Raw genomic sequence first — 8,648 nt, forward strand, 5'->3', positions numbered from 1 at the left:
ATGTGACCCTTCTCTTCCCTTCCTCTCCCTTCCCTTGTCTTCTATTTAAAAGCTGTTTTTATTATGAATATCAAACAAGCAGTGAGGGCAAGAGGTGCCCCAGAACACCTGAGGAATCAGTGGAGTGTGTTCATGGATGCCAAGGAAAGCCAGGCTTCCCCCCCAAAATTGACAAAAATAAATAAATAAATACAAAATAATTTTTATTTTGTCTCTCTGTCTTTCATAATTTTCCTTCAAGAGGCTGAATGTATCTCACAGGAGAAAGCATCCGAGCGAGTGAAACAGTGCTCCTCTGTCTCTCTACGTGTAGGCTGTCTACAGTGCTCCTCTGTCTCTCTACGTGTAGGCTGTCTACAGTGCTCCTCTGTCTCTCTACGTGTAGGCTGTCTACAGTGGTCCTCTGTCTCTCTACGTGTAGGCCGTCTACAGGGCTCCTCTGTCTCTCTATGTGTAGGCTGTCTACAGGGCTCCTCTGTCTCTCTATGTGTAGGCCGTCTACAGTGCTCCTCTGTCTCTCTACGTGTAGGCCGTCTACAGGGCTCCTCTGTCTCTCTACGTGTAGGCCGTCTACAGGGCTCCTCTGTCTCTCTACGTGTAGGCCGTCTACAGGGCTCCTCTGTCTCTCTACGTGTAGGCTGTCTACAGGGCTCCTCTGTCTCTCTACGTGTAGGCCGTCTACAGGGCTCCTCTGTCTCTCTACGTGTAGGCTGTCTACAGGGCTCCTCTGTCTCTCTACGTGTAGGCCGTCTACAGGGCTCCTCTGTCTCTCTACGTGTAGGCTGTCTACAGGGCTCCTCTGTCTCTCTACGTGTAGGCCGTCTACAGGCTCCTCTGTCTCTCTACGTGTAGGCCGTCTACAGGGCTCCTCTGTCTCTCTACGTGTAGGCTGTCTACAGGGCTCCTCTGTCTCTCTACATGTAGGCTGTCTACAGGGCTCCTCTGTCTCTCTACGTGTAGGCCATCTACAGGGCTCCTCTGTCTCTCTACGTGTAGGCCGTCTACAGGGCTCCTCTGTCTCTCTACGTGTAGGCCGTCTACAGGGCTCCTCTGTCTCTCTACGTGTAGGCTCCTCTGTCTACAGGGCTCCTCTGTCTCTCTACGTGTAGGCTGTCTACAGGGCTCCTCTGTCTCTCTACGTGTAGGCTGTCTACAGGGCTCCTCTGTCTCTCTACGTGTAGGCCGTCTACAGGGCTCCTCTGTCTCTCTACGTGTAGGCCGTCTACAGGGCTCCTCTGTCTCTCTACGTGTAGGCCGTCTACAGGGCTCCTCTGTCTCTCTACGTGTGTCTACAGGGCTCCTCTGTCTCTCTACTACAGGGCTCCTCTGTCTCTCTACGTGTAGGCTGTCTACAGGGCTCCTCTGTCTCTCTACGTGTAGGCTGTCTACAGGGCTCCTCTGTCTCTCTACGTGTAGGCTGTCTACAGGGCTCCTCTGTCTCTCTACGTGTAGGCTGTCTACAGGGCTCCTCTGTCTCTCTACGTGTAGGGTCTACAGGGCTCCTCTGTCTCTCTACGTGTAGGCCGTCTACAGGGCTCCTCTGTCTCTCTACGTGTAGGCCGTCTACAGGGCTCCTCTGTCTCTCTACGTGTAGGCTGTCTACAGGGCTCCTCTGTCTCTCTACGTGTGTAGGGCTCCTCTGTCTGTAGGCAGTCAGGGCTCCTCTGTCTCTCTACGTGTAGGCCGTCTACAGGGCTCCTCTGTCTCTCTACGTGTAGGCCGTCTACAGGGCTCCTCTGTCTCTCTACGTGTAGGCCGTCTACAGGGCTCCTCTGTCTCTCTACGTGTAGGCCGTCTACAGGGCTCCTCTGTCTCTCTACGTGTAGGCCGTCTACAGGGCTCCTCTGTCTCTCTGTCTACAGGGCTCCTCTGTCTCTCTACGTGTAGGCTGTCTACAGGGCTCCTCTGTCTCTCTACGTGTAGGCTGTCTACAGTGCTCCTCTGTCTCTCTACGTGTAGGCTGTCTACAGTGGTCCTCTGTCTCTCTACGTGTAGGCTGTCTACAGTGCTCCTCTGTCTCTCTACGTGTAGGCTGTCTACAGTGCTCCTCTGTCTCTCTATGTGTAGGCCGTCTACAGGGCTCCTCTGTCTCTCTACGTGTAGGCTGTCTACAGTGCTCCTCTGTCTCTCTATGTGTAGGCCATCTTCAAGGCTCCTCTGTCTCTCTACGTGTAGGCCGTCTACAGGGCTCCTCTGTCTCTCTACGTGTAGGCTGTCTACAGGGCTCCTCTGTCTCTCTACGTGTAGGCTGTCTACAGGGCTCCTCTGTCTCTCTACGTGTAGGCTGTCTACAGGGCTCCTCTGTCTCTCTACGTGTAGGCTGTCAACAGGGCTCCTCTGTCTCTCGTGTAGGCTGTCTACAGGGCTCCTCTGTCTCTCTACGTGTAGGCTGTCTACAGGGCTCCTCTGTCTCTCTACGTGTAGGCTGTCTACAGGGCTCCTCTGTCTCTACGTGTAGGCCGTCTACAGGGCTCCTCTGTCTCTCTACGTGTAGGCCGTCTACAGGGCTCCTCTGTCTCTCTACGTGTAGGCCGTCTACAGGGCTCCTCTGTCTCTCTACGTGTAGGCCGTCTACAGGGCTCCTCTGTCTCTCTACGTGTAGGCTGTCTACAGGGCTCCTCTGTCTCTCTACGTGTAGGCTGTCTACAGGGCTCCTCTGTCTCTCTACGTGTAGGCTGTACAGGGCTCCTCTGTCTCTCTACGTGTAGGCCGTCTACAGGGCTCCTCTGTCTACGTGTAGGCCGTCTACAGGGCTCCTCTGTCTCTCTACGTGTAGGCCGTCTACAGGGCTCCTCTGTCCTCTACTGTAGGCTGTCTACAGGGCTCCTCTGTCTCTCTACGTGTAGGCCATCTACAGGGCTCCTCTGTCTCTCTACGTGTAGTCTACAGGGCTCCTCTGTCTCTCTACGTGTAGGCTGTCTACAGGGCTCCTCTGTCTCTCTACGTGTAGGCCGTCTACAGGGCTCCTCTGTCTCTACGTGTAGGCTGTCTACAGGGCTCCTCTGTCTCTCTACGTGTAGGCTGTCTACAGGGCTCCTCTGTCTCTCTACGTGTAGGCCTCTACAGGGCTCCTCTGTCTCTCTACGTGTAGGCTGTCTACAGGGCTCCTCTGTCTCTCTACGTGTAGGCCGTCTACAGGGCTCCTCTGTCTCTCTACGTGTAGGCCGTCTACAGGGCTCCTCTGTCTCTCTACGTGTAGGCCGTCTACAGGGCTCCTCTGTCTCTCTACGTGTAGGCCGTCTACAGGGCTCCTCTGTCTCTCTACGTGTAGGCCGTCTACAGGGCTCCTCTGTCTCTCTACGTGTAGGCCGTCTACAGGGCTCCTCTGTCTACAGGGTCTCCTCTGTCTCTCTACGTGTAGGCTGTCTACAGGGTCTCTCCTCTGTCTCCTCTACGTGTAGGCTGTCTACAGGGCTCCTCTGTCTCTCTACGTGTAGGCTGTCTACAGGGCTCCTTGTCTCTACGTGTAGGCTGTCTACAGGGCTCCTCTGTCTCTCTACGTGTAGGCTGTCTACAGGGCTCCTCTGTCTCTCTACGTGTAGGCTGTCTACAGGGCTCCTCTGTCTCTCTACGTGTAGGCCGTCTACAGGGCTCCTCTGTCTCTCTACGTGTAGGCCGTCTACAGGGCTCCTCTGTCTCTCTACGTGTAGGCTGTCTACAGGGCTCCTCTGTCTCTGTCTCTCTACGCTCCTCTGTCTCTCTACGTGTAGGCTGTCTACAGGGCTCCTCTGTCTCTCTACGTGTACAGGCTGTCTACAGTGGCTCCTCTGTCTCTCTACGTGTAGGCCGTCTACAGGGCTCCTCTGTCTCTCTACGTGTAGGCTGTCTACAGGGCTCCTCTGTCTCTCTACGTGTAGGCTGTCTACAGGGCTCCTCTGTCTCTCTACGTGTAGGCTGTCTACAGTGGCTCCTCTGTCTCTCTACGTGTAGGCCGTCTACAGGGCTCCTCTGTCTCTCTACGTGTAGGCTGTCTACAGGGCTCCTCTGTCTCTCTACGTGTAGGCCGTCTACAGGGCTCCTCTGTCTCTCACGTGTAGGGTCTACAGGGCTCCTCTGTCTCTCTACGTGTAGGCTGTCTACAGGGCTCCTCTGTCTCTCTACGTGTAGGCTGTCTACAGGGCTCCTCTGTCTCTCTACGTGTAGGCTGTCTACAGGGCTCCTCTGTCTCTCTACGTGTAGGCTGTCTACAGGGCTCCTCTGTCTCTCTACGTGTAGGCTGTCTACAGGGCTCCTCTGTCTCTACGTGTAGGCCGTCTACAGGGCTCCTCTGTCTCTCTACGTGTAGGCTGTCTACAGGGCTCCTCTGTCTCTCTACGTGTAGGCTGTCTACAGTCTACAGGGCTCCTCTGTCTCTCTACGTGTAGGCTGTCTACAGGGCTCCTCTGTCTCTCTACGTGTAGGCTGTCTACAGGGCTCCTCTGTCTCTCTACGTGTAGGCTGTCTACAGGGCTCCTCTGTCTCTCTACGTGTAGGCTGTCTACAGGGCTCCTCTGTCTCTCTACGTGTAGGCCGTCTACAGGGCTCCTCTGTCTCTCTACGTGTAGGCTGTCTACAGGGCTCCTCTGTCTCTCTACGTGGGCTCCGTCACAGGGCTCCTCTGTCTCTCTACGTGTAGGCCGTCTACAGGGCTCCTCTGTCTCTCTACGTGTAGGCTGTCTACAGGGCTCCTCTGTCTCTCTACGTGTAGGCTGTCTACAGGGCTCCTCTGTCTCTCTACGTGTAGGCTGTCTACAGGGCTCCTCTGTCTCTCGTGTAGGCTGTCTACAGGGCTCCTCTGCGTGTAGGCTGTCTACAGGGCTCCTCTGTCTCTCTACGTGTAGGCTGTCTACAGGGCTCCTCTGTCTCTCTACGTGTAGGCTGTCTACAGGGCTCCTCTGTCTCTCTACGTGTAGGCCGTCTACAGGGCTCCTCTGTCTCTCTACGTGTAGGCCGTCTACAGGGCTCCTCTGTCTCTCTACGTGTAGGCTGTCTACAGGGCTCCTCTGTCTCTCTACGTGTAGGCTGTCTACAGGGCTCCTCTGTCTCTCTACGTGTAGGCTGTCTACAGGGCTCCTCTGTCTCTCTACGTGTAGGCCGTCTACAGGGCTCCTCTGTCTCTCTACGTGTAGGCTGTCTACAGTGCTCCTCTGTCTCTCTACGTGTAGGCTGTCTACAGTGGTCCTCTGTCTCTCTACGTGTAGGCCGTCTACAGGGCTCCTCTGTCTCTCTACGTGTAGGCCGTCTACAGTGGTCCTCTGTCTCTCTACGTGTAGGCTGTCTACAGGGCTCCTCTGTCTCTCTACGTGTACGCTGTCTACAGGGCCTTCAGAAAGTATTCAGATGTCTTAACTTCCACGTTTTGTTCGGTTACAGCCTGAGTTTCTCCCATTCCTCTCTGCACATCCTCTCAAACTCTGTCAGCTTGGATGGGTAGTGTTGACTCACAGCTATTTATTTAAGTGGAGGAGCGAGAGTGGAGAGTTTTTTGTTTGTAGGGGGATTTATTAGTTGTGGCAATTAGACTACCTCTCCGTGTCTCTGCTCCTCCCAGATAAGCTGTTAGGCTGCACACCACAGATGTGTTGTTCCACTGAGAACCTTCTGACATTCTATTTCTATACTCCCCAGTTCTTAGAACCTGTCGCTCACCTACCTAGCAAACTTCATGTGGATTGTTTTGCTCCTGAACAAGGTGTCACTCTTAATTAGGCTAGTGGGATAATAAAAGTGAGGCCCCATTCCTTCACATGCAGACCACAGTTAATTAGATTTTGTGAGACGTTGGATAGTGTGTCATGAAGATGATACATGTGTAGGAGTGTGTCGACTGAAGACAGCCAGTGAAAGGCAGAAGGTTTGGGGCTCTTTTGCACCCCCTTCAACTCTCCCCTACCTACACACATCCCCAACGTACACACACACAAACGCTCACTCACTACACACACACACACACACACACACACACACACACACACACACACACACACACACACACACACACACACACACACACACACACACACACACACACACACACACACACACACACACACACACACACACACACACACACACACACACACACATACACACACACACACACACACACACACACACACACACACACACACACACACACACACACACACACACACACACACACACACACACACACACCTCGGTGGGTTTTAAATGAAGGGGTCTGTTACAGGCCTCGGGGTGGGGGTCGGTCTTCTTGTGGGCTGAGGTGTGTGACCCTTAAACCCTTAAGCCCCCTTGGAGCAGGCAGATCAGTGGTGCCCCATGCTATTGTGTGCTGCTACTCTGACTGGCATAGCTGTCAGCTGACTAGGACCTGAGAGGGGCCGGGCTGCCTCACCCAGTGCCTGAGAACAAAGCACCTCCCCTGGCCTGTAATCAAATCCCTGGGAAATAACAGCCATCACACCCACCTTGTCCTGGATACAGAACACACCTTTTAGTGTGTGGGTGTATGCATGTGTTATTATGTGTCTCTGTATGTATGCATGTGTTAGTATGTGTCTCTGTATGTATTCATGTGTTAGTATGTGCCTCTGTATGTATGCATGTGTTAGTATGTGTCTCTGTATGTATGCATGTGTTAGTATGTGTCTCTGTATGTATGCATGTGTTATTATGTGTCTCTGTATGTATGCATGTGTTAGTATGTGTCTCTGTATGTATGCATGTGTTAGTATGTGTCTCTGTATGTATGCATGTGTTAGTATGTGTCTCTGTATGTATGCATGTGTTGTATGTGTCTCTGTATTCATGTGTTAGTATGTGTCTCTGTATGTATGCATGTGTTAGTATGTGTCTCTGTATGTATTCATGTGTTATTATGTGTCTCTGTATGTATGCATGTGTTAGTATGTGTCTCTGTATGTATGCATGTGTTATTATGTGTCTCTGTATGTATGCATGTGTTAGTATGTGTCTCTGTATGTATTCATGTGTTAGTATGTGTCTCTGTATGTATGCATGTGTTAGTATGTGTCTCTGTATGTATGCATGAGAAAATACCCAGGTAAAAGCTCCGTTTTCTTCTTCTCAGTACGGTTGGGGAGATTGCTGGAAGTAATTTGTGTCTGGAGTAATGCTTCCCCTCTTCCCTGCCTCAGGTGCTCCCTCAGGGAGCTGTGCCTTTCTAGGTTTGGGGAAGGGATGTTTGGCCAGGCAAGCCCTGAGCAGGAACAGACTGTCTGATAAAGCCGTACAAGCCACAGGTTGAATGAGAATAGCATAGAATGGTTGGATAGGTACCGCAGTTAGTACAGTAGTACAGTACTTTGGCTTTCTATCACTGGGACCTCAGGACATACATGGCTCACTAAGATTAATTTGTGAGTTTATACTCCCATCACAACATGACAGATGGAGTTTTTTTAAACACTGAATTCCTTTGGTCATGGTTTTGTGAAGACTCATAACTTCATGGGTGAGGAAATACAGCGCTTTTATACTGAGAGAATGTTTTGCAATGTTAGGCGTGTAGTTTTGTCCTCTCAAGCTCTGACCCTTTCTCTCGTTCCTCAGATCCGGGGAGGAAAGCTGATGATAACCAATGCCAGAAAAGGTGACGCTGGGAAGTATGTGTGTGTCGGGACCATATGGTGGGAGATGGTGGAGAGAGCTCACTGTGGAGAGTCTCTGAGATCGCTGAGCTCACTGTGCTCTGTCTCTGTCTCTGCCTCTGCCTCTTGCTCTCTAACCTTTCTCTCTCGCTCTCTGTCACTGTCACTGCCTCTGTCTCTGTCTCTGTCTCTGCCTCTGCCTCTTGCTCTCTCCCTCTCTTTCTCTCTCTCGCTCTCTGTCACTGTCACTGCCTCTGTCTCTGTCTCTGTCTCTGCCTCTGCCTCTTGCTCTCTCCCTCTCTTCTCTCTCTCTCGCTCTCTGTCACTGTCACTGCCTCTGTCTCTGTCTCTGTCTCTGCCTCTGCCTCTGCTCTCTCTCCCCTCTTTCTCTCTCTCGCTCTCTGTCACTGTCACTGTCACTGCCTCTGTCTCTGTCTCTGTCTCTGTCTCTGTCTCTGTCTCTGTCTCTGTCTCTTGCTCTCTCTCTCTCTCTCTCTCTCTCTCTGTCTCTGCCTCTCTCTGTCTCTCTCTGTCTCTCTCTGTCTCTCTCTCTCTCTCCCTCTCTCTCTCTGTGTGTTTGTGTACAGTGAAGAGCGTCCAGATGTTTTGTTTTGTGTGTGTCTCCAAGGAGACTAAAGGGTGTCATCGACCCATTCAAGAGGAGTGTGACATAGCCTTCAGTTTACCATGAACTGCCCCAGGAGCCCCCTGACCCCCTTTTCTCCCCCAGGAGCCCCACACCTCTCTAATGACCCCCCTTTTCCCCTCTACTGACCCCCCCCACCTGACCTCAGCACCTCTCCTCTGGCCAGCTGTGCCACATTCCACCATGACTGACCTTTGACCCCACAGCTCTCCGTTGTGTCAGTTTATAGTCTCAGTATAGTACTCTGTATTAACTTCTTCAGTCGGCTGAACTTCTGACTGTCCTCTCCACTTCCTCTACTTCCTGTCCGACTAGGCCTCTCATCATCCCCTCCAACAGGGCCCACGCTATCATACACATATTCTTCTTTCCCACGTAAGATACATTATTATATATGGAAATGACTTCAAAGAGTTCAGACCATACCT

General features: G+C 52.2%; 1 pseudogene; it reads left to right on the top strand.

Moving 5' to 3' along the window:
• LOC112267462 overlaps nt 1-8,418 on the top strand; it is a 208,682-nt pseudogene extending 200,264 nt beyond the window's left edge.
• The last annotated feature ends 230 nt before the right edge of the window (nt 8,419-8,648 follow it).

Source organism: Oncorhynchus tshawytscha, linkage group LG14 (genome assembly GCF_018296145.1).
Source record: "Oncorhynchus tshawytscha isolate Ot180627B linkage group LG14, Otsh_v2.0, whole genome shotgun sequence".
NCBI lineage: Eukaryota > Metazoa > Chordata > Actinopteri > Salmoniformes > Salmonidae > Oncorhynchus > Oncorhynchus tshawytscha.